We start from the raw sequence: 9,097 nt of genomic DNA, 5'->3' as shown, positions 1-9,097 counted from the left end.
TTGTTTCCTACATCAGAATGATGAGAAAAAATAAATTCATTGATAATCTAGATCATTTTCAAATAAGATAGAATAATGAAACACCAAGTACTGAACATGGTTTATCTACTTTTGTCTGATTATAGAGAAACTACAGATAAATTTGGGTCTGTTAGGGGTGCTTGGGTGGCTCAGTCATCAAATGTTTGCCTTCGGCTCAGGTCATGATCCCAGGGTCCTGGGATCAAGCCCCGCATTGGGCTCCCTGCTCCATGGGAAGCCTGCTTCTCCTTCTCCCACTCCCCCTGCTTGTGTTCCCTCTCTTGCTGTGTCTCTCTCTGTCAAATAAATAAATAAAATCTTTTTTAAAAATTGGGTCTGTTAGTAAATATATCTTATGCTTTATTAAAAGATTGTACTATGAAAGAATATATACGTTTCTAAAAATTATGAAATATATTCATAAATTTGCCAATCTAAGGAACTCTGGTGTAACAGTTCAGAAATGCTTACTGCTTAGTTTTCACTAGAAATTAAAGTTTCTAAGCATTACAAATTCCTATAAATGTAATTAACTACTGGAAATAACAACTCTGTATGTGAGGAAAGTAAGATACATGTTTTTGGTAAGAAAGGTATGAACGATGGGAATACATTTTTGTTGAAGAAAAAGAAAATAATTTGGTCCTAAAGTAAGCCTGGTTATTTAAAGAGAGAAAATTTTGGACAAAATCTGAATGCAGTAAAAAAGAAAGTTGTAGATTTATAAAGAAAGAATATTTGGAAATAAATATTATGTGTGGTCAATACCGGCTAACATTAAGATAAATTTAAATAAGTAAATGAGTTTTAACATCAAAGTACACTAGTGCAAAGTCTTTGTTTTCTCTTTGTTAAGGGCAAAGTTTTCTTAAACTATTGCTCTGCTCTTTATAAGAAATTGTAAATTAAAGTTTTTCTTTACCTTTTAATTAATCTGCCTAAAAGCAAGCAAGCAAACAAACAAAAACAAGGATTCTGTTTGCCAAAATAATTTCCTGTTTATCAGGTCTTGGATTACTTAAGAAAACTTACTCTTAATATTAAAAGAACTAAGTTCTACTGACAACTATGTAACCTTCTGTATTTTCCTTTGATTTTTTTAATCACTTTGGTTAAATGGATAGTTAAAAATTGTTTCATAATGATTGCAATCTTATTTAATCAAATGTTCAAACTTTTTGATGTTTTCTTTTGATGTATTTCCCAAAAATCAAACATTAAAAATGTAGTCTTTTGACCACAATCTAACTGAAATTTTCCAATGAAATCCTGGAACATTTCATGAGAAAAAATATTTGTGAGAAATTAAACTAATTAGGCTTATAGAGTATATTAAATTACATGGAAAGCATTGTCAAATAAATGATATTAAACCCTCTTAGATTATGCTTATATACATATATACATATATTATTAAAACCAGTGTTCTAAAATTATTTGAAACTCCTACAAACTTGATGTCCTGGTATGTTATTATCTTGAAATGTTGTACATCACAAAAATAACCAAAGTTCTTGTCAATTGCATTATAATGAACTCTAATCAGACCTTTAACAATGGCAATTTTTAAGTCTTATCATTTCCAGACAGTTATACTTTTACTCAGATACCTCTATAAATTTTTCCTGAAAATGTGCTTCATCTTTAGTGAGACTCATGGAAAAAAAAAATATCTGAGTACAGGTTTTTGATAACCTTAAGATAATAAGGGAAAAATTTCCAAAGTAGTGGAAAAACTGGATTAAAGAAGAACAAGAATTAATAATATGGGCTTGACTAAATTGAAGATAATTATAATTTTATGACATTTTGTTTGAAACATTGCTGATGTTTTTAAAAATTGTTTTGTTTTGTTTTCTAGATTTAAGAAAATTTTCTCTTAAGCTAACTAAATTACATCAATTTGATAAAATATACCTTTATGAAAAAAATTGAAATATTTGTATTTCCTCCCTCCCTGAACCCTCCAGAATTCAGAAACTCCCCATGAGTATTCTTATATTTTTATGGCAATATATTTGTTTGCATAAGTTCAATAAGAAACTGTTCTTATGGCAAGATAAAATTGGAAACACTTGTTATATTATAAGGGTTTGACTTGAATTCATCTGAGAAGAATCTGCATAGACTCAGATATGTCCAGACAGCTTTAAGGAACAAAGGTTGATGTTATGGAGCCAATAAAGTCCCTTTGGAAATTTCATCCTGATACCTTGCTTAAATGGCAATAAATAAATATCTATCAATATGTCCTGCTCGCCAATGAAAGCTTCTCAGGGGACAACAAAGGGAAAGTGCCCTGCAGTTTGGCACTACTACATCCCTGATAAACACCCAGTCTGACTGAACTCAAGACCAAGGCAGCCACAGAAGGGGCCCCTAACATGATAGGGACAAAACATTGTCCACAAAAAGCAAAGAGAGTCTTTGCAGACAATTGAACTAAAGGAAAGAGTGGCTCAGCTACAACAGCAGTGAGCACACATCACACATAGGAGATACCCCTGAAGGGCCAGGTTCTGTTGAACAGGGGACAGAGCACTGCAAGGCAATACAGGACCCCTTCTTTATAATGCCATTACTTTCAACAACAAGAGAAAGCTGACATTCCTAATACAAAGAAGCTGACACAGAAAGAAAAATTAAAAGACAGAAGAATATGTCCCAAATGAAAGAACAGAACAAAATAACCACAAGAGACCCAAGCAAAACAGAGATAATTTATATGCCTAAGAGATAACTTAAACTTATGTTCATAAAAATACTCACTGGACTTAAGAAAAGAGTAGAAAACATCAATGAGACCTTTAACTCTGAGATAAAAAAAGAACCAATCACTGATGAAGAACACAATACATTAAATTGAAAATACACTAAATGGAATAAAGGGAATAGATCAAATCAGCCACCTGGAGGACAGAGTAATGAAAAACTAACAAACTGAGCAGGTGTGAGAAAAAATTATGCAAAATGAAAAAAGACATGGAGAACTCAACGAGAACATCAAGTATAATAACTTATCATTATAAAGATACCAGAAGTATAAGAAAAAGAAAAATAAGGGCAGAAAATTTATTTAAAGAAATAATAGCTGAAAACTTCCCAAATCTGGAAAAGGAAATAGAAATCCAGATCCAGGAGGCACAGAGAGCTCCTAACAAAATCAACCAAAGGAAGTCCACACCAAGACACATAGTAATTAAAATGGAAAAAGCAGGGGCACCTGGGTGGCTCAGTTGATTCAGTGGCCAACTCTTGATTTCAGCTCAGGTCATGATCAGGGTCTCAAGATTGAGTCTTGGGTCAGGCTCCATGCTCAGTGGGGAGTCTGCTTCAGATTCTCTCTCCCTCTGCCCTACCCCCTCTCTCTCTTTCTCTAAAATAAATAAACAAATCTTTTAAAAAATGAAATGGAAAAAGTAGTGGTAAATACAAAATTTTAAAAGAAGCAAGACAAAAGAAGATAGTTACATACAAAGGAAACCCCCCCATAAGGATATTAGCAGATTTTTTTTCAATTTTAAACTACTTTATTGAGGTATGATTGATGTACAAAAAGTCATATATATTTAATGTACACAACTTGATGAGTTTGGAGATAAATACACATCAATGAAACCATTATCACAATCTCTGCCATGAACATTTCCATCACCACCAAAAGATTCCTCCTGCGCCCTTTATAATTATCATTATTAGTGATAAGAATACAAAGTAATGGAATGCCTGGGTGGCTCAGTCATTAAGCATCTGCCTTTGGCTCAGGTCATGATCTCAGGGTCCTGGGATCAGGTCCCACATCGGGCTCCTGCTCGGCGGGGAGCCTACTTCTCCCTCCCCCACTGCTCCTGCTTGTGTTCTCTCTCTTGCTGTGTCTCTCTCTGTCAAATAAATAAATAAAATCTTAAAAAAAAACAACAAAGTAAGATACACTCTCAGCAAATATTTAAGTATATAATTTGGTATTGTTAACTATAAGCTCTATGCTATACAGCAGCTCTCTAGGACTTACTCATCTTGCATAACTGAAACTTCATACCCTTTGAATAATACCTCCCTGTTCCCCCCTCACCCAGCCCTTGGTGACCACCATTCCACTCTCTGCTTCTATGAGTCTATTTTAGATTTCTCATATAAGTGGGATCATGCAATATTTGTCCTTCTGTGACTGCCTTATTTCACTTAGCAGGATGTCCTCCAGGTTCATCCATGTTGCCACAAATTTCAGGATTTCCTTTTTTTTTAAAGCTGAATAATATTCTTTTATATGCATATACCATATATTCTTTATCTATGCATCTATTGATGGACACTTAGTTGGATTCCATATTTTGGCTATTGGGAATAATGCTGCAGTGAACATGGGTGTGCAGTATCTCTTTGAGATCCTGATTTCATTCCCTTTGAATATATACCCAGAAGTAAGACTGCTTGATCTTATGGTAACTCTATTCTTAATTTTTGAGGGACCTCTATACTGTTTTCCATAGTGGTCACATCAATTTATATTCCCACCATCAGCAGATTTTTCAGCAGAAACTTTACAGGCCAGAAGAAAGTGTCACGATATATTCAAAGTGATGAAAGGGAAAAAATCTGCAGGCAAGAATAGTCTATCCAGAAAGGCTATCATTCAGATGGGGTGCCTGGGTGGCTCAGTCAGTTAAGTGCCTGCCTTCGGCTCAGGTCATGATCCTGGAGTCTTGGGATCGAGCCCCATGTTGGGCTCCCTGTTCAATGGGGAGTCTGCTTCTTCCTCTCCCTCTGCTTGTCCCCCTGCTCCTTCTCCCTCTCTTAAATAAATAAATAAAATATTTTTAAAGGGCTATCATTCAGAATAGAAAGAGAGATAAATAGCTTTTCAGATTAACAAAAGTTAAAGGAATTCATGACCACTAAACCAGCCCTACAAGAAATGTTGAAGGGAAAGCTTTGAGTGGAAAGGGAAGACCATAAGCAAGAGTAAGGAAAGTAGGAAGCACGAAAGCATCAAAAATAAATATATCTACAAATATCAGTCAAGAGATTCACAAATTAAAAGGAAGTATGATACCATATACCTCAATGTGGAGAAATGAATAGGTTCAAACTTAAGTTACCATCAACTTAATATATATTGCTATATGCAGATATTATATACAAACCAAATGGTAATCATAAATCAAAAATCAGTAATAGATATACGAAAATTAAAAAGAAAGGAATCCAAGTATATCACTAAAGAAAAAGCCAACTAATCATGAAAGAAGAGAGCAAGAGAAGAAAGGAACAAAGAAAACTACCAAAACAACCAGAAAATTGGAAACAAAATGATGATAAATACATGCCTATCAATAATTACTATGAATATAAATGCACTAAATGCTCCAAATAAAAGACATAGAGTGACAGAATGTATAAAAATACAAGACCCATCTGTATGCTGCCTACAAGAGACTCAGTTCCAACCCAAAGACACCTGCAGATTGAAAGCAAAGGGATGGAGAAGCATCTATCATGCAAATGGTTGTGAAAAAAAAAAAAATCCATGGTAGCAATACTTATTTCGGATAAAATAGACTTCAAAACAAAGATAGTAACAAGAGACAAAGACAGAGACTATATAATAAGAAGAACAACAAACTAACAAGAAGATATAACAATTGTAAATATTTATACACCCAACATGGGTGCACCCAAATACTTAGTAGCCAATAACAAACATAAAATAAGAAATCAATAGTAATTCAATACAGTAAGGGGACTCTAACACACCACTTACATCAAGGGACAGATAGTCTAAACAGAAACTCAACAAGAAAAGAGTGGCTTTGAATGACACACTGGAACTGATGGATTTAACAGATATATTCAGAACACCCCATCCTAGAACAGAATACACATGCAAGTGTACAAGGAAAATTCTCCAGAATCGATCACATATTAGGCCACTGACTTGAAATCATTTGAGAACTAAAATATCTCTTTTTCTTGGAGCTCTGCAAACTAAATATAAATGACTTAGGGTAAAGAAATAACCATAATAGCTCATGCATAGACAATCTTTGTGCTGTTGCTCTATGGGCCACTCAAAAGATCACCAGAGACATTTGAACTATAAGCAAGGAAGATCAGTCAAGTTGCCACTAGCTGTCCTCACTCTATCTGAAGATGTTTCAAGTCTGACATCTACAAGTCTTATCAACTGGCTACCCTCAGAACTCAGAAACAGGCTTAACATTTGATCTAAACATTAACCATTGTTTTTCTTTTGTTTCCATAGAAATGCCTCTTATTTAACACCTGGTTACTTGAACCATAGGCCTAACTTTGAGAATAAACCTGCATCATTACCTCCTGAAATGAATTTAACTAAACTGACCTATTGTCAGAACTAAGAGACTACATCATCAAGGAGATGAAACCACCTACCAGCTCAACTTTTAATATGTGAAAACCCCAAGGACGTTTCAGATGGGGGAACTGAAAGGGTTCAGGACCGGTCCTCCCGCCATAATGTGTCACTTTGGCATGTGGACTATTTTGAGCTGAAAGCACTTGAGACTCTGCAGGCTTAAAAGAAATGCTCCCCCCGCCTTAACTACATAGAACAATCTAAATTGGGGGTCTTTCCCAGAATAAGGGTCATTAGCTGAGATAAATTTTATCTCAATGACCCATCTGTATGATAGGACAAACATCTAATTAGTGAACAACTGCTCTTTTTATCACCCTGTGAAATGTATTCCTTTCCTCTGAAATCCCAGACCCTTACCCCCTTCTTAGTACAGAATGGCATCTATACCTCATTTTGTCTGTCTTTGGAATTTCCATGTCTATGTGGATTCCCTGTATGTACACCTATTACACATGATTTTTTTTTTTCTGTTACTCTGTCTCATGTTAATCTGATTCTTAGTCCAGCTAGAAGAACCTTTGAGGGGACAAGAATTCCAACTCCCTGACAAGCCATATTCACTAATGTACTATGAGATTTTAAATGTCTCCAGAAGTGGGACTTCCATCCACTCTTTCACCATCAATTAGAAATATGGAATTTTTACCTAAAATTAGATCCACACAAATTCACTCTTTTTCTTTTTCTTTCTTTCTTTCTTTTTCTTTCTTTCTTCTTTCTTCTTTCTCTCTCTCTCCCTCTCTCTCTTTCTTTTGTTCTTTCTTTCTTTCTTCCTTCCTTCTTTCTGTTCTTTTTTTTTTGAAACTTCCCTAACTGCTTTTATTTTCCCCTCCTTTATGGTTCTATACCTTTCACAGATGTGATTAAAATGCCATGTCCTGACTTTTTATGCTTACTACTAGTAGTAATTCTGCAAAACTGCATGTTATTAGCACAGGTAGTACATTATACAGGTAAAAAGCCTAGGGTCCAAAATAAGACTGCCTGGATTTGAGTCCTGGCTCTGCCACACACATCACTGTCTCATTTTCCTCATCTGTAAAATGGGGACAGTGCTCACTTCAGCAGAACATATCCTAAAATTAGAATGATACAAAGAAGGTTAGCATGGCCCCTGTACAAGGATGACACACAAATTCGTGAAATGTTCCATATTTTTTGGACATTAAGGAGGGAATGTGATGTAATGAGCACTGGGTATTATATAAGACTGATTAATCACTGAACTCTACCTCTGAAACTAATAATATACTATATATTAATTAATTGAATTTAAATTTTAAAAAATAAAATAAAATAAAATGGGGACAATCATAGCACATGTGTAACTCTTAGAAGACTAATTAACACATGCATGCTCACACATTAATTTTAATTATGATCTCCAGAGTATAACAAAGAACATGTTTCTCAAAGGAAAACAGTTTATGGTATAAATATATATTAATTTTATATATGGTATAAATACAATCATATGTATAGATAAATATGGTCATTAAATTTTACTAAAATCATCTACAGATTATTTATATAATGCATTTTTCTACTACTCCTTATTAAAAAAAAATCCCAACCACTTCAAATTATCTTGGATATGGTATGGTAGAAGAGAAAGAGCAGGATTTTTATTTAGAAAACCTATACAGGTTTCTCCCACTATTCAAAATTAGAGCATTCCTGTGAAACCTTTCATAAGCCAAAAGGTTTCACAAACCTTTTTATATCACATAAAGCGAAGAGTAGTCCCTGGTTTCCAAAAGTTTGCATTAAGCCACTTCATTTTTAAGAAAGACCTGCATTAATACCTGTTTTTGCTAACCAAAGTAAATCTGAGAGGATTTTCACTTTTACAGAAAAAATCCGTTAGCATACTAATGTAGGTCTTTTGTAAAAGCAAAGATGGGTAATATTTGTACTCAAATTTTAGCTCTAACATTTACTTGCTGTGTGCCTGCATGCAAAATTCTTACCTCCCCGAGACTCATTCTCTTTGTAAAATAAGGATAATAATAGTACTCACTTCATAAGATTTTTATGAGGTTTAAATAACTTTGGAAATACTCAATAATATACATTTTTATGTTAAATGTTCAAAAATATTCAGAACTCTGTGTAGTTGGACTTCCTGGTTTGATATTCATGATGGTTAATTTTATGTGTGAACTTGAAGGGTGTTTTTGGATGAGATTAATATTTAAATCAGTGGGCTTTGAGTAAGTACATTGCCTTTCATAATGTTTATGGACCTCATCCAATCAGTTGAAAGCCTGAATAGAACAACAACAACAACAAAACCCCCCAGAGAAAGAAAGAATTCTCCAGAAGCTTGTTTTTGGACTTTATCTGCACCATGAGCTCTCCAGGGTCTCAGTACTGCCAGTCCACACTGCAGATTCGGACTAGCAAGCCATTGCAATTGCCTGAGCCAATTCCTTATAATAAACCTTTCCCCAAAAATATGCACATTCTATTGGTTTTGTTTCTCCGCAGAACCCTGACTAACAGAATATCCCAGCTCTACAACTTACCGTGACTTTGTACAAATTACTTAACCACTCTTAGCCTTATTTCTTCATCTACAAAATGAAAATAACAATGCTTACCTTTCTTGTTGTGAGAATTAACTGAGTTAAAATCTATAAAGTGGCTAGCCCACTATTTGGCACCTAGGAAGTTCTC

The 9,097-nt window shown here is 34.5% G+C and overlaps 1 non-coding gene across 1 annotated transcript; it reads left to right on the top strand.

Annotated features, from left to right (window-relative positions):
- The first annotated feature begins 7,470 nt into the window (after positions 1-7,470).
- LOC123323458 lies at positions 7,471-7,577 on the top strand. The gene has a single exon (XR_006539403.1). It is a non-coding gene; the product is annotated as a U6 spliceosomal RNA (small nuclear RNA).
- The last annotated feature ends 1,520 nt before the right edge of the window (positions 7,578-9,097 follow it).

Source organism: Neomonachus schauinslandi, chromosome X, assembly GCF_002201575.2.
Source record: "Neomonachus schauinslandi chromosome X, ASM220157v2, whole genome shotgun sequence".
Lineage (NCBI taxonomy): Eukaryota > Metazoa > Chordata > Mammalia > Carnivora > Phocidae > Neomonachus > Neomonachus schauinslandi.
Note: the sequence above shows the minus strand (reverse complement) of the source record. Positions and strands in the feature narration are given on the sequence as shown.